The following is a 17945-nucleotide window of genomic DNA, read 5'->3' as shown; positions in this document are numbered from 1 at the left end:
AAATACCATAAAAATTCCAATTTTTAATAACGCATCATTGATGTTAAAAATTTTCTGAAAATTGTTTCCAATGAAAAGGGACCCTGCTGCTGAGTTAAGCCTATTATTCTTTACACTGGGGCACAGCTTATATTTGGAGAAGGCCCAAAATTCAATACCCATCATTTGATTTCTTGCAGAGCTGGGAAGGATTTAGAGTTTATATAATTTTTTTATGCTGCCTATCAAAATACATACCATAATCCTTTAGGAAGCAGGTCTGGCAGATTTGCATGTGCATTGATAGATGGAACCAAGTTGTATTTAAAATGATAAAGGATTATTACTGACAACTAGATCAAATTGATTTCTGTTAACAGCCAAGATCTGTCAATATTTCCATATACATTCAAGAACTAAACATTATTCTGTTTCCCTTAAAAATGTAATTTACTGCTATCTAATTTTCATCTATCATTTAACTTTTATTTACTGCCAAGAGTTCTAGGTTGGAATTCAGGGAGCCGTCATAAATGTGAGTCAGTTGCCAAACGTCTGAATTTTGATCACATGACCATGGAGATGCTACAACAGTCATAAGTGTGAGAAACAGCCATAAGCCCTTTTTTCAGAGCTGTTGTAACTTTGAATGGTCACTAAATGAACTGTTGTAATTCGAGGACTACCTGCCATCTTCTAAATTCACAGCTAAATAGAAAAAATAAAAGAATTTTCAACAAAATGCAGCAAAAGAATATTCTTGCTTGAATTTTTGGCATTTACCTATACCCTTTTTGAGGGTATCCTACAATATTCCATTTTTTCTTCTCAATTTTCCATGCATTGCCTACCTGCAACAAAGCATGCAGTCTTTACAATATGGGATTCTCTCTCCCATATTACTTTGTACTTTTATGAACTTTAGGGTTCTTTCAAGCCTGCTGTTGAGCATGAATCATGTGATTTTGCATTGCTCCATAGTGATTAAATTTATTATTAGGATATTAATGTTACCGTCCCAGCCTTAGCTTAGATTACAGGATGCTCTGGATCCACACCAAGTTGTCTTACAACTAGCAGTAGCTCACCAGATTTCCCTTTCCCTAGCCTAGCATTACCTGGAGATGCCAAGGACTGAACGCTGTGACACCTCTTGCACGCAGAACAGGCATCCTGTTCATTGAGCTCTTCCCCTTCCCTTCCACAATGCTTTTCCCAGGAACTCATTCACACATTCTGCTACTGTCATCAAAGGCAGAGAAATCAAGCAATGTGTGAACTTGATTAAAAAAAAAAGTGCGAACTAGGCTTTCCTTGTCTAGCCCAAAACGGGTGTTCTGCAAGGTTACAGATATCACACGGCACTTTCCCGCCCAACCACCATTAATTTTTTAAATTACGCTTCCTATGCCCGATTCATTAAGAGACGTTGTTCAAAGACAGCTAAAGTTCTGAGAACATCAATGTATGCGTGTGTGTGTGTGTGGGGGGGGTGTCAGAAGAGTTGTCCTGCAAACCCCACTTCCACCACGTCCGAACCGCCAATTTCAACGCTGCTGGTCAAAGTGCCGCCACGGCGGTCTGCTCTCGGCACATTTTCGGGGGAAATTCTCGGCATTAGCAGCCGTAAACTATTCAGCAGGGAATTACGCTCCGTCTAAGTTAGGAGGGGAGATGGAGACGGACTTCATGGTGGCGCTATTCTCAGGGGCTCGGAATGAGTCTGCCAGGAAGCCGATCCCACCCGCTCCCGGGCGAGAAGCCCAGGAAGCAACAGGTGGCGGCAGTCCGCGGGCGCCCATTCTGCACCCCCCCCCGCCCGGCCGCTCCTTTGCCATGAAAGGAAAGCATTTTGGGGCGTCGAGGAAACGACGTGCCGCTGTGCGCTGGAAGGTCTTCCCTCTTCCCCGAAAGCACCTGCAAGGGAAAGCGGCAAAGAGCGGGACCAACAGCTTCTACCTACCCGGGAACTCCAATCCGGTCGCGCTGCCCTTTCTCAGCTAGCGGCCGAGAGCCTCGTGTTTGACATAAAACGGGGCGGGGTCACTCGAGGCAATCCCGCCCACTGAGAGACCCTCCCACTGCCCGCCCGCCCGCCTGCCTGCCTTCCCGCCACAGACAGACATCACGGTGGTGCGGCAGGATGGTTGCGAGGCGGGATACTGAAGAAGCTAAGAGCCCCCGCAAGCGAGTCCAGAGATGAACGGAGACCACTATTTGTGGCAGGAGGAGGTTCCGGACGCACCCCCGGTTCAGCTACTCCGGGGTTACGCCATTTTTAAGGGACCCGGACCTCAAACTAAAGGATGTGTTTCTACCGCAGAAAGTTGGTTTGCTTCGTATAAATAAGCCTTTTCTTTCGTGGAGCCTCCGTTCTTTATAATCTCAGGCTGTGGTTATGAACGTATCACACGTGAGCCAAAAGCAGTTGGCCAGACTGGCATTGAGGATCAGACAAAACGCTCTGGGTGCCTTTTCCCCTGCCTCACAGGCTGAACTGCTAAATGAGCAAAACGTAAATTTGAGTCTGGTGCCAGGAATTCACAAACTTTGCCAACATAGCTGATCAATTTGTGCAAGCCTCCCATGATTGTGGTTAGGGTTGGGCAAAATGTGAAATACGGGTATACCATCACTTTTCCATAATTCAGTAAGGTAAATCTTTGACTTATGACTGCAATTGAGCCCAAAATATCTGTTGTTAAACAAAGCAGTTTTTAAGTGAGTGGTGCCTCCCTCATTTTATAACCTTTTTGCCACCGTTGTTAAGTGAACTATTGCGGCTGTCTCCCCCCATTGATTTTGCTTGTCAAAAGCTGGCTGAGAAGGTTACAAAGGGGGAATCACATGACTCTGGGATAGTGCAACCATAATAAATACATGCCAGTTGCCAAGTGCCCGAAATCTGATCACATGACTAGGGGGATGTTGCAATGGTCCAGTGAGAACCAGCCATAAGCCATTTTTCCCAGTGCCATTGTAACTTCGAACACTCACTAAAGGAATGCTTGCTAGTCGAGGGTTATCTGGTATACACGCACTCATATCAAATAATAGCACCTAACCACATTATAAAATGAATACAATATGCTAATATGTTGCTAATATGCATACATGTGCCGTGTAATGCCACAAATCAAAACAGTCTTTTCTATTTGCACCGCACCGTTGAACAGGCATAGGTAAGTCACAGGGTTTCTATTGGAACACCACAATGCATGACTCAACATGACAGATTTTAATAGATACCTTCGTACAGTTTAGATGAGCAAGTATAAAAGTTAATTTCAAACTAATGTTCTAAAACATGATCTCTTAAAAACGATAGTACTATTAGTGGTTCATTAAAAACAGAAGCAGGTAGAACCTGATTTGTAAGCTTGACTATTGTTGATACCTCCATGATCAACCAACATGCTTAAGGCAAAATTAAAAAAAAAAAGTTTTGCAACCCACTCTAAATCCCCAGGAAAACACAATAGAGTTTGAGAACCTCTAGCTCAGTGGTTCTCAACCTTTCTAATGCCGTGACCCCATAATACAGTTCCCCATGTTATGGTGACCCCCAACCACTTATACATCACTGGGTGCCAGGGGCGTGGCCAAAGAAAAGGGGGAAAAAATGGCAGACAGCCTTGTTTGGCGACCCCCGTGAAATGGTCGTTCGACCCCAAATGGGGTCCCAACCCACAGGTTGAGAACCACTGCTCTAGCTGGTGTTATGTAAACCAAGGCCTGTATGATTAGTTTACGATTTAATGTAGATTATAAATCAAGAACATTGGCTTGAGAAAGCCATGGTCTGTCCATATCAGGGATTTTTTTTTTCTGCAAACTGAATTCTGAGAATTGGAGAGTCTCCATGAAAGATTAATGGCCAATAAAAACTTCACACAAATGCAGCCAGTTTTTATCACTAGAGTTCTTATTCTTGGGCACAGGTTCTGGGAGGTTTTTGTTTTTTTTTAAGAACAGGATCTGAAGTCTGAAAAAGTTTGAAAATGAGTCTAGATATTCATGAATTCAGCCATTGTGAAGCCCACTGTAGGAGTGTGTAGTATAAAAATGTGAAAATTAAAACTGCCCTAACATGCAGCTAAGACCAAATCTGCAATCTAATTTTTGCCCCAAACCTAAATTTGTTTTCTTGGGAGTTAAGCCTATTCATTTGGGTGCATTATAAGTCTTCTTAATAGACATACATAATCTGGAATGGGAAGACTATCTTTTCTGTCATCTCAATACACCAATACCCTTTTTATCTTTGTGACTGACACTGAGCCTACTTTGACTACTCCTTCTTCCTGGCATGAATTTTACTCATGATGTAGCTAGGCCCACCCAATGCCTGGGTCCCTAAAGCTTTCCCTTCTCCTCAAAGTTCTCCATATTTGGCTACCCTTCAGGCTACTTGAGGAATGGCTTCCTCTCTCTAAGGAACCTGGACAGTAAAATGGGTCACCATGATTTCCTACTTAACATAGGGATGGATCTGAATCTTAAACAGACTACAGAGTCTTTTCCTATATATAAAAGCCTTTTCCTTGTTTTTATCTTGGTAAACCACACACTCTGCATAATGTGCTTGTTAAACAAGCAAGGGGAGAGGCCAGGATGTATTTACCGTACTTTTCGAGATTTGCAGAGTATTAACAGTATCTTCACAGAGTCGGTGAAAGACCAATTGCCTTCTGTTTTCCTTTTCTCACCGATTCTCTAGCTCCAAACTATGGCTGTATGTGATGGCACCAAATCCTAACTTCAGAACCAGAATTCTTAGGGTTTAGCCCTGCAACTAATGAAGGGTTCACTGACTATGTGCAAAGTGTTATATCTTCACTACTATAAAGAAGATGGATTTTCAGGAACATCTTTAAAAGTGGGATGCAAAAGCTAACCACTTCTCTAAAAAGCAAGGCCCAATCAGAAAGTGCTAATTTAACACATCCACTACAGTGACTTCTTGCCTGATTACTATAATTAGTTAATATGGGATGCCTAACTTCTCACAAACCCACACTACAAGTTTGTGCTTCTAACACTATCTGACAAATCCGCAACAGTCGGACTAGATATCAGAAGAAATGAAACTATAATTTTGTTTGGGCTATGGCCCAAAGAAATGTCAGACCAAATTGTTCCAAGTCACTGAAGAAATAGCTTCTAAACAACACCAATGTTCAGGATTATCTAACATAATGAATGTAGTTACTGATACTAGCAAATATGTTAAGGAACTACAAAGTCCTCCTTTGTTATTACCTATGGAAAGGCTCTTTAGATTTCAGGTTACATCAGTCAGCTGTGGGCATACTTAGATTTGTCTAAACATTTGCCCAAAAAGATTACATTTGATACATATAGTGTTAATATTTTGAGGATAAATGTTATTATCTCATTTGCAAAATCCACAAAAGTTTCCAATTAAAGGAAATAATTGTCAAATCCTTGACATTCATTCATTACTGCCAAATTAATCAGTGATAGAAATAGCTTTCTGTTTTATAAAATATTTTAAAAATTGGGGGGCTGTTTCTAAGGGGTAGCAAAGTAATATTGTTGCAATATATTTATTGGTACTCAACTGGGGGGGAATAATAGGTGTATATGTATTTGTGTTTTTTTAATGCACTTTTTAAATGCTTTTTTGTTTGTTCCTGTGGATTTTTTTTTCTTGGAACTTTATATTTTAACTTTTTTTGAATAAAATATTGAGAAAAAAATGATATAGGTACTGTGGATCCCTCCCTCTCCTGAAAACAATTAATACTAATAATGAAAAAAAAGAGTATTGAACAAACTGACCAACTCAACCTAGTGTTGCAGGAAAACCTGGTACAAGAATCTGAAACTAAGGTTTGCACTCAACTTATATCTGGTCACTTAGTGACAGTTCAAAGTTATAGTGGACCCACAAAAAGTACTTATGAAACATTCGTGAAGTTACGATGGTTGCACAAACACACCCCTGCAGTCACATGATTACAATTTGGGCACTTAACAACTGGCTTGCCTTTATGGCCATTTGCAACATCCTGCGGTCATGACTGAGATTTGCAATGGTTTTTGCATGGTTTTTTTTTTTGCCGGTTTCCAGCTTTTATTTCTGGTTTCCAGAAAAAAAAAAACCCTTAGGGAAAACTGATTTGCTTATTGATCATGGTGTTTGCTTAACAACTATCCCACCCCTACAAAATTTGGAAAATCGGGTCACATGATCCTCGACTTACAACCACAGTGACTTATGTCTGTAATTCCAGCTCAATTATAGAATACCTGTAAAGAGCTTCCTTGAGAAACAGCAGTGAAGGTTTTCCTGAAAATAAAAAGAAAATCCAAAGCGTAAGCCAATCATTGAACAGGTATTTCTGCTAATTCTGTCCTCCATCACTGTATCTTTTAATGTGACCAATTTCATGATTCCTTCAGATATCTTGATGGAGGAAGAGGGTGGAGAGAGCACAGATGATGGCGTGAAAGACAGAAGATCCGTTACCAAGGCAATGAACAGATAAATGCAGTTTAGGTCCATACAAAGAAAGAGTAAGAAAACCACCTAAGACAGATGCCTCCTTAATTCACATGAAGATAAAAGAGGAAGGAGGAGAAGAACATTGAGACTTGCAAGTTTCTCTTACTACCTACCTATCGCCACTCTAATTAGTTTTAGGCTACACAGTGACAGTTTCTTGATCTGGTTTATCTTATAGGGCTGAGAGAGGGAAAATCAAATGATGGTAGCACAGCCTTTGCAGACAATCGCCTGCTTCCAAAAAAAAAAATAGTTTTTAGCATGGAATCCGGATTGGAACCAGTCCCCTCCAACTCCTCATGCCTTGAAACTCAAATCTCTGATTCAGGAAATTATTGCTGCTCCTTGGCAGAGGACCAATGAATAGAATGAGATGGTGCTCGAGACTTTATTTCTTGACTCTTTGGGAACACTGGGCAAAATGTTTATGAAAACCTATCTAGAAGTCTGCCTTAGTTATCAATCAAATAACCTTCACTTGTGCCTTGATTATGCTCCATGCCTAGTCACTACTAATAGCCCCGGGCTATTCTATTGCTACTAGACTCCTGTTGAGGTATCTCATGTCATTGATCCTGCCTTGCTAGATTACATTACCTCTTGCATACCTTACCTAGTATGATGATGATAAAACCACCGTCACTTAACATTTGATGTGGCAGGAGATAGGATTAAGATGCAGAATGTATACACATACTGCCTTATTGCTGCTTTAGGGAAACCAAGCCAGAAAAAGAGACTTGAGTCTATAGAGAGAGAACAATTCTAGCACTTTTATTTTAAGAAGTCTCTTCTGAGCCAAGTCATTCAGAGAAGAAAAAGATTATTAATAAAAACCTAAATAAGCAATTCTATCAATATCTTCCGGATGACATCTGTGTGCCTCACTGAGCCATCTGTAGGAGCCCTTTTTGCAAACCTTCCACAGTGATTAAGCCAAGATCAAGCCACACTTCTTGGGGAAATCAGAATACTTCATTTTACCCAAATGTGTAAGTTTTCTTCAACTGTAAATCAAGTTTAATAAAATCTGTTCATCTGAAAAGGTGCCACCTGACTCCTCCTGGTAACACTTAACTACGTCTCTTCTCCCAAAGTCAAGAAGGCTCTCTTGCTGCTTGCCACCTTCCTATGTCAGAGGGTGGTAATTTCTAGAAAAGAGTCTCTGAAAATGAAGTATGCGGGTGGCTGTGTGTGGGAATAAGCAGCTCTTCAGCTGCCCCAAACCACGTGCCAGGAATAAAGAGGAAGCTAAAGATGAAAAGTTACCCTTGCTTGAGAGAATGAGGGAAAACAGGAGAACAAAGGCTGAGGTTTGTGATGCCAACGTAACCTGTTTCAGAGGAAGAAAAAAAGCATTCCAGATGTGGAAGGGCAGGTTTTTTCTGCTTGTGAGCCCCAGGAGTTGAGCTTGGTGGCACAGTGATAAGAACAAGGAACCCTGATTTCTTCCTACGGTCTTTATACTTTTAGTATAAAGCTTTTAGTAATGCCAGCACAAAGCAATAAACAATTTGGGAAAGGAAAACTACAAAGAGGAAGGATCAAAAAGTTGAAGTGAAAGGCTGACTTCTCCCAAATTTCAGAGTCCTTAATCTTGGGGAGGTGTCTTTTCTTTTTCCTAAAACATAACATGTAAACTGGGATCCTGAGGATGTAGCAAAGTACATTTTCCAGCAAATCCACCCACCCCCAATATTCAGTGCAGAGATGAGTGCAATGTGTAAAAAGAAAAAAAGAAAAGCTTTACTGTGAAGTTTCAGGGCAGCAGTGTCTAACCTTAATGGGGCCTTTAATGATTTGTGTCATGTTAATGTTTGCTAATGTGTTGATGGTGTGGAGCTTTTCAATCCACAGAAACCTTATCTGGCTAATCCGTGAGTTCATCTTAATGACATTAGGAAGTAAGCAAGTAGGATTTGTGTATTTTGCAGTGGTTAAACCAACTGTGGACAAACAGAGACCTTTTCTGAGCTGAAACACAGCTTTTTTGTCTCATCTGTCCTTGTAGAACTTTGCTTAATTGACTGTTCCAAATAAAATAAAATAAATATACCTGGAAATACATGTAAAATACTTATCTTAAAGTATCAACAAGATGAGTTCTTTGGTAAATATTTAAAAACACCTCCACTTAGTTGCAGGAATCCACAAATCTCCTAAGAGCAGAATCTCTCCACCAAATACACAAGAAACAGGAGGCAAAGAGAGACTGGCTTTAACATAGTAGCATTACATAATCTGTTTGTAGCTATTGCAACATATAAATTCAGTTAAATATTACTGCTAATAGATAGAGACTGTCAATAGCTGTTTGAAGTTTTGGAGAAAAGGTCTTTTCTAGCCTTAACCAAAGAGATTTAGGACCAAACACATGCTCTACCACAAAACAATACCTAAATTTTTATCCAGTTTAAGAATCTAGAAGGAAATAGATTTATTTGTCATGGTCCAATCAACAGAGGTTTGCGTGTGTTGAGTGATAGCAGCTGTTAAGAGCCTGAGGGATACATATTTGGATAATCTGTTACACAATTATTATAGTTAAAAAGATCAAGGACTGCCTGCTTCTCCAGATCTAGTCTTTATACTTTCCAGTGTTCCATATTCTTAAACCCAATGGATAACTATCAAAGAAGTGCTGGGTTAAGTGGCTGGCCAGATATGGATAACGGTAGTCTCTATTTGCGCGAAAGAGTATATTTGGGCTAAATTAAATAAAATGCAAGTAAGACGCTAGTAAGAAAATTAATAAAATCATGCAAGTTATTGGAGTAAGTACCCAAGCAACATGCTCTCCTAAAAAAAAAAAATCAAACTACATTCCTGGACAACAGCTAATTAGGTCTGAGAGAATTAATGTTCAATCCCTAGAGAAATCAACCACTGAAAAAAATCAAGGCATAAAGAAATAATTAAACAGCAATTCCAAACATATTCACCTTGTAATTATTTAAAAATCTCAAGACTTGATTCCAGTCAAGATAGGCGTAAGTCAATTCAATATATGCGTCACATCAAATCCAATCTAGAATCAGTGCTTGCCACCAACAGGCAAATACTTCATAATAATTATTTTGCTTCACTGAGTAAGCTCTCAATGAGAACCACATCAATCATAAGGGGGGAGAGATCTAAATTAGAGACATTTTTTTCTTCCTGATTGCCCTAATAAGGTCATTATCCTAAAACCAATTTTGAATTAAATTGTACTTAATCCTAATTTTGTATTTTAGAGTTCAGTTCAATACCTTCACACTGGTGAAGATGACTTTAACATGTACTGTATTAATATAGGCTAACTGAAAAGACAAGAGGTTGGTATTAAAAATGAATCGTGCTGCAATGAAATTTTGAGTTATTGTACTTATACCTACAGTGCTTGTAGTAAGTTCCCAAGTAATTTATTTTGTACTGCTGGTGTGATAGATGGACAATCTATAACCCAATTACAAGATGGCGAACAAAGTTTGAAGATGCATGTACAAATATAATGAAGAATGCTTAAAAATGAAATTATATAATGGGGATAATGAGAGCTTAGCAATTAAATTTTGGGTGCTGTTGGGATATCAATGCAATGCAGTATATGGAATGACTGCCCTCTGCTGGAGAAACTTGTGTGGCTTGGAAGGCATCTCATTCCAGCCTCCTGGTTGATAAATGGTAGACCAGATCTAACCATCCAAGCCCAAACTGACCCAGCTGCAGCAGCCCATAAGCTCCAAATGCACCAGCATCCAAAGGGGTCATTATGCCCAATTACTTGTGATGGCATGCAAATGTATGCCCACCATTTGGCCTTCTGCCACCACTCTTGAGGTGGTGATATTTTCTACCTAGTAATGTGGCAATCTGGGGGAACTATTAATTGTCCCGGAATTAATGGCATTTGCCCTTCTGCCTCAATAAGCAGAAACAAACTTGTACTGTCTGTAGCTCTGGCTTCAACCCAGCTGTGCACATTCCTCATAATTGCACTGCATGATTCTCTACCTGAGCTGTGTGTGACATAAATAACTAACCTAAACAGGACTTTACAATGGTTCCTTGCTGGTGGTATTATTATTATTAGGAAGCCAATAGTTTTAAGGGTCCAAAATTCTAAATACCAAAACGTGAACAGCTTTGGTACTTCTAATCTCTTAACTTAGGACAAGTAAACAGTCAGCTTGAGCACCAAGAAGTGGCTTATTTTGCTATTTCTTAGAGTAAAAGGATCCTCACGTTGAGCTACCAGTTTCTCTTCCAAATCTGTACCCATTGTGTACAGTTGCTTGACTCTAAGCTATAGTTTTTAAGAAGAGCTTTAAGTGTGGAAAGCCATCAGGTTGGCTCATTAGGAAGAATGAAGCAGCTGCCAATTTAGGGAATGTCATAAGCTGGAAAGAGGCAGCCAGGGGGTAAAAACCGAGATACAAGGGCCCTTTGTTGGTGGTTTTCTGAGGTGGGGCCTCCTCTCAGAAGGGGGGGAGAGGTTTCCATTGATTTTGTGTACTTATTTTGTACACAAAATTAATTGATGCAGGAAAATAAATTTTAGGTTGAAACATTATTAATAAAAAACCAACCACTCAGCATCTGATTTGGTCTTTTCCCTCTACTACAACTCAATGCCTGTGTTTGGTCAATACACTCAGCCTGATTCCTGAAGAATTCACTATTGTGTGGGATTCATGCAAGATGTTGCCCTATCAACTAAGCATATGAGTTTGACATACAACACAAAAGAGTCTAACCCAAATAAAAACTAACCAATCTTCCCATGCTGTGCAATGCAGCTGCAAAATATTTGACTGACGTTGTTGAGCATTGAGAAAACAACAATGAATATATTCTTCCACAAACATTCTCCTTTCTCAGCTTTCTCTCCTTATTTCCTCATTAACCTATACTCTATATGTTGTTTCTGCTTAATGACTCTACTTACTGCCCCACATTACTGGCAAATGGTTACTGAGTAACAGCCTCTTTGCCACTGAAATTATCTTCCGATAGGATGCAGAACATCCAAGTGGAGTCAACACCTGTTGCATAAAAACCTATTTGTTGTATAAGAGCACTGGGAGCCAAAAAATCAGCAATCTGACACACACTATAAAGAATGTTTGTGCATTACTATTATGCTGAGCAAGAGCGTGTTCCAACGGGCTGTCATTAAAATAATCCAGAAACCAATCTGATATTATAATGCCTCCATCCGTGACATGTGCATTGATATCCACGTAAAACTAGAACAAGATTGCATAACACTAGTAATCAAATACATGCTGTTAGAACATCCATTCTTTCCCATAATGTTATAGAAAAATAACATCTATTAAAAGGGGATGGGTTCTTATATATGGAGTCGGCAGTAGTTTTCCCAGCTTGTAATAGTCAAGCAAACACACTGCATGATTAATGAAAGACCTTTATGCTGTTGCCACCAAATTCACAGAGTTCACAGATACCATGCAAGTAAATAGAGCATCCTATGACGGGTGGAGAGAAAAGCAGTCAAAGGGGGGGGGGAAGAGAGAGGGGGGGGGAAAGAGGTACAAAGACATAAAATATATTTTTCAATTCAGTAATAAAATGAGTGTGTTAAATTGGTATTATTCATTGTGCTGATGGACTTGAATTTTTTTTAATGCTAACAAGATTACAAGTGCAAAGGACAAAACATTAATATCAGATAAAAGCAAACCAGGTAAAAGTTGTATACAAGAAGTTGTAAAGCAAGACATTATTATTCTCTCAAAGTGATTTCTGTATTGTAATCCTTGGTCTAGATCAGTGGTTCTCAACCTTTCTAATGCCGTGACCCCATAATACAGTTCCCCATGTTGTGGTGACCCCCAAGTGGGTGTGGCCACCAATAAGAGGGAGTAGGACAGCTAGGGAAAAGGGAAAAAAATGGCGGACAACGTGGTTTGGCGACCCCCGTGAAATGGTCATTCGACCCCAAATGGGGTCCCGACCCACAGGTTGAGAACCATTGGTCTAGATTAAAAAAAAAAACAATGAAGCAATTTACACAAGCTAGGCCTCTCCTTTATTCAGCGATATTGAAATGCACCATCTTAGTGAACAAGCTAATTGGATACTCACAAAACTTCTGTGATCATAATTTACAATGCAACAGATCAATATTTAGCAGTTATTTCCAGTCTGATGCTTTTCAGATAATTTGGGAACTGCAGTATCATATTTTGCAATTAGATTGGGAAAGACTGTTTTAAGGCATATCTTCAGATTTGGTATATATTTTTTTCCAGTATTTCTGAAAGTCCACTGGAATTTTTAAGAGAGATGGAAATGTAAATCTCCTATTTGTAGTAAAAGCATTTACTTATGGTTTAATACACACACAAAAAGTAGACAGAAGTCTGTAGTGATTTATGATAAGCCACACAAAATATGGCAAGTTGCATTGTGAAATAAATGACTTGTTTCCTGTGGCTTGGTAAGATCAGGGCCAATTTGAAATGTTGTTCTATCGCCGTGTCCTCTTCATCAGTGAAAGCAACTCTGACCCAAAACTACATGGCTTCAATACTGGTATGACCAGTTCCCATGTTAAAGCTGGAAGCCTCCACAGTCTGGTATAAGGAAAAATGCAGATTTCCCTGCCTGGCTTATATAGTTCCTGTAAATCAGTGTTTCTCAACCTTAACAATTTTAAGGCATGTGGACTTCAATTTCCAGAATTCCACAGCCAGCTGTGGGACCTGTGTTTCTACTGTGTGGGTCAAAAGAGCAGAAGTGATTCAGACATACAGGTAGACAGATTTTCCTCTGAAATCTCATCTAGGCTTTATCTAGGCTGAGGAATGCTATACATCAGTGTTTCTCAACCTTGACAATTTTAAGGCATGTGGACTTCAACTTCCAGAATTCCACAGCCAGCAATGCTGGCTGTGGAATTCTGGGAGTTGAAGTCCACATGCCTTAAAATTGTCAAGGTTGAGAAACACTGATGTAAATATAGAAATGCAACAAATTGAACTAGTGACTTCTTGGCAGAAATGTACCTTGTCTGCTGCATGTCACAGGAAATAAGTCATTTGGGAATCATCTGGTGTTGGGGTCATTTTCATCACATCCTCATCATATTCTGTAATCTAGACCTGATTAGCTCTTTCAGGGACTAGTTGCAAATTGGTGCCCAACATAACAATGACGGGAAAAGAACATATTTCTCACCCAGAAATATGGTTTCACCGTATCCTATTAAAGGGCATTCTGATATAAAATATACTACCTTTACAATGCACAATATTTCCAAAAAGGGCTCTGAAGAGTAACTCAATTTCACAGCTCAAGCTACCCCCCCCAAAAAAAATTAAAGGATGCTGAATTGAAGTACTTTTCTTGACCTCATATAGCCAAGCCAAAAATTCAAAATATTTGGGGGTAGAAATCTTTTGTACTACTGATGTCTCTAGAGTAAAATCTTAAAGCATTCAGGGTGTGTTTATTGCTTAGATCTTAGAAACTAATTCAGAACAGCCAAAGTTCAGATGAATTAACTGGGCAGGAGTCTGATAGGGAAGGAATGATCAGGGCATGGGCAGCAGGCTTGACCAGAGCCTTAACAAAAGAAAGACCATCTAATTATTAGAAGGCGTCAGGCAATCTGATCATCAGAAAATTCCGCCATGTCACCTTTCCGTTGACTGGCTTGCCAGACTGGTAGAGATCCTACAATTCCTCTATCTACACCCCATTTAACTGCAACAATGAAACAGGCACATTCTTCAATTTCCCCTTGGCAGCAGGCTACCTTGTGCTATCTTGTGTAGGAGAATAAAGACAACAAACTCTTTCCTGAAGTGGTGCCTCAGAGACTCTGCATTCTGAACAGGATGCTTTGCAATCCAAATCTTAGCCCAAAGTTGGGCTCTGGAAATCTATCCTCTATTTCTCCAAAGATAAAGGTCTGTGATCGTTGTGTTACTAAAAAGACACAAAATGTACATAGATGAAACTGGGATCCATGTTGATGATTGGAGAAATGATGCTTAGTTGTTGGAAGAAAGTTTGTCTCTTCATCTTGATTTGCAAGCTTCATCTTGGACCAGTAGGCTTTTCTTAACTAGATGACAGAACACAATCCTTGACAAATAACATCACTATTCACAATTCTATGATAGGGGAATATCATGTACAACCCCAGGCATATTCTGCTTAACATGTTTAGTTGCCAGTATACACAAATACCTTTGGAGGAGAGTTAATCACCGTAAAACAAAAGCTGTAATCTTAATTGCACCTCCGAAATTAAGTCCTTCTGCACTCAATGACAGTTTACTTATAAACAAGTATGCACACAATTATGTTCTAACGGCCCCTTTAAAAAATATTTAGCTCTGTCTTTTCCAAACAATGCCCTCAAGTGGGATTGGAGGAAAAATTGCAGAAACATGCCTTACCGTCTTTTTTTTTTAACTTGATATTTGGGGACAATAAGATGATGATACATATTATCCACTGTACTAGGATGTTAGAATGACCAATTATCTAAAGCCAAGGGCAAAAGGAGACCCTCCTATATTTGGATTCCAATTTCTCACAATCTCAATCAGTATAGTCGATGATTAGGAAGCAAAGGAACTACAGTCCCAGAAAATCAAAGTTCTTCATTCTTTATTCTGGTCACCTTAGTACAAAAAAGATATTGAAAATTTGGAAAAAATTCAGAGAAAAGCAACTAAGTTGACCAAAGTCCTGGAGACTAAAACAGGAATTTTCTCCTTAATTCCAGGTTGCTTCTCTCTTTGATCAGTTTCCAACCATTGTTTCTTGTCCTGCCCTCTGGTGCTTTGGATAATAATTTGACCCCCTCTTCTTTGTGGCAGCCCCTCAAATACTGGAATACTGCTATCATGTCACCCCTATTTCTTCTTTTCTTTAGACTAGCCAAACCCAAGTCCTGCAGCCGTTCTTCCTATGTTTTAGTCTCCAGGTGAAGAGGATGCCTTTCAACATAAGACAGCTCTAAAGAACATTCTGCCACACTCACATTTTCTAAAATATATACTTATTTGTATCATAAGCAATTTTCCAGCTTCTCTCCCAGTCTCTGGTTTCCTGCCCTGAGTAGACAAATGCAGTATGCTCTCACCTCTAGATGGTTATTTACCACCACTGACCTTCCAATCCAAACCGTTTTGAACTTGGAGGAGGGCTGTTCTGGAAGCAATGAAATGAGTCTTTGCTGTATACTTCACAAGACTGTGACCTTGAGAAACTGGAGTCAGATATTCTGGTCTGGGTAGTAAACACCAAGGACAACACAAACCAGGGTTCCTGTCCTTGCTTGGCCTGATATTTAAACACATTCTAATCTTGTTTTGACTCAGCAAAAAGATCCATTCAAAAGACAAGTAGGAGAAAAACACACCTAGACTTACATTGCAAAGGTCCATTTCTTTAGTCAACATTAAAATGTGCGATCAGGCTGACTTATCAACAGTTCCTTTGGACATTACTCTAGAATGGTTATGGCTCCCTATCAGAAACATGCTATGTAATGTAATTCTCTCATTTGCTGGCATCCTGTATTGTCCAGAGCAGCATTTCAATTTGTCAGAGTTGGACAGCATACATGTTGAAAAAAAATCATCACTATCATCTGGTATTCAGAGGGCTGTATACAAATTTTTGAACGGCAGCAGAGAATACCTTCTAAAGCCAAGCATGGGAGAGGGGATTTTGCTATATTTTCTTGCTAAAAGTCAAGAACAAAATCAAAAGTGCTCCTCCTGGCCTTTCCAACTTGGTTTCTTTCCAAGCTATTGCTTTTTAATTTCCATCATCCTCACTCAGCCTGGACATTATTATTCCCAACAAGACATCACTCCTAGGATTTGACTATTAGCAAGAAGTAAAGGTCCAAAGCACACGTGCAGATACCTTTCTCACTACAGGAATGGCTGGGAAATCTAAGATGACTGCCAGGCTGCGTTTGCATTATCTGCTAATCCCTAAACCTAGGTTACATCAAACAAATACACTACATTACAGACTAGCTTGTAATTCCAATACAGGTAGTGCTCGACTTTAGGACCTCAATTGAGCCCAAAATTTCTGTTGCTAAGTGAGTTTTGCCCCATTTTATAACCTTTCTTGCCTGAGTTGTTAAGTGAATCACTGCAATTGTTAAAGTTAGTAACACGGTTGTTAAGTGAGTCTGGCTTCCCCATTGACTTTTCTTGCGAGAAGGTTGCAAGAGGTGATCACATGACCCCCAGGCCACTCCAACCGTCATAAATATGAACCAGTTGTCTGCATTTTGATTGCGTGACCACGGGGACGCTGCAATGGTCGTAAGTGTGAACAATGGTCATAAGTCATTTTTTCAATAGTGTTCTAACTTCGGTTACTAAACGAACTGCTGCAAGTCGAGGACTACCCGTATATGAACAGACCATAGCTGAATTTCCCCAAATCCAATGAACCCAGATGAACCAACAGCGCAGGCGCAGCGAGAGGCCACCAGCTGCAGGCTTCTGAGTAAGCCGCTCTGCCTCCAGGCGCTTACGCTGAAGCACGTGCAGCGCATTTGGGCCTGACTCTCGCGGCAGATGACTTTCAAGAGGAACAACGTGTGCCAAGTGCAAATTGCTAGTAGGAAGGCAATGCCCCAGCAGTAAGCGCCACCTCAAAACTGGCCCTCACTTCGGGCAAATGAGAGCCACTGCCGGTCAGTGCAAACGTGGCCGCCTTCCCCAGCCGTCCCTGCAATCAGAACTAAATCGAGCCCATCTGGGGGAGGCGGGAGGATCTAAGGCTTTAAAGAGCTCCAGAAGCAGCGGGCTTTCTCGCCCTTCCCTCCCCCCCCCTCCCCCGAAGGAAGAAACACGATAGTCGAGACTCGCCCCTTCTGAGCCCGGAAGCAGGGGGCGTGCGCTTCCTTACATGTATGTGGCTGCAGGGCTTCCTCTCTCGGATGTCCACAGCTGAGCCCCGGCGTTTTCTCCGCTCACAACTCGCTGCTTGCTTTTTGCTTCACCGCTCTCTTCCAGGTTCCAAAAAGATTCCCGGCTGCCCGCTAGGGATTTGTAGTGGCTGAGGGCGATCACCAGGTCCTAGTGCTCTCTGAACCATTTTCGGAGGCAGGAGTCAGCGCCAGGACACTGACTAGAAAGCTCGAGAGTTCCTGAGCACCTGCAGATTGCCTTTCCATCCAGCTCCCCTCCGCATCCCGCCTTCTTAGCTTCCTGTTTGAAACCAGGAGTGAGGACCCTAAGACCCTGCACGTATTTTGGACTACAGTGCCCACAATTGCTTGCTTGCTGCTTATAGCTGCCCTTAAAAAAAAAAGATTCTTTATTCTGGCATAAATTAGCATATTAATCCTTAGAGTAGCAGAAGATAGTGATTTGGGGGTTGGTCATTTGGGCGCCAGAATTAAATCTGCAGTCACAATCTGTGATATAACACAAAT

The 17945-nt window shown here is 40.5% G+C and overlaps 1 protein-coding gene across 3 annotated transcripts in view; it reads right to left on the bottom strand.

The window, feature by feature from the left end:
* SLC29A1 (solute carrier family 29 member 1 (Augustine blood group)) overlaps positions 1-17516 on the bottom strand; it is a 68137-nt gene extending 50621 nt beyond the window's left edge. For 2 of the 3 annotated variants that reach the window (XM_039347028.1, XM_039347030.1), the window contains exon 1: positions 1943-2031. The gene's annotated coding sequence lies outside the window, so the exon portion shown is untranslated. Of the gene's footprint in view, positions 1-1942; positions 2032-17416 lie in introns of those variants that run through there. The other variant, XM_039347029.1, reaches the window with a different exon arrangement.
* Between the last annotated feature and the right edge of the window lie 429 nt (positions 17517-17945).

Source organism: Crotalus tigris, unplaced genomic scaffold (genome assembly GCF_016545835.1).
Source record: "Crotalus tigris isolate CLP2741 ecotype Arizona unplaced genomic scaffold, ASM1654583v1 scf7180000018048.2368360, whole genome shotgun sequence".
NCBI lineage: Eukaryota > Metazoa > Chordata > Lepidosauria > Squamata > Viperidae > Crotalus > Crotalus tigris.
This window is presented reverse-complemented; position numbering and strand designations above follow the sequence as displayed.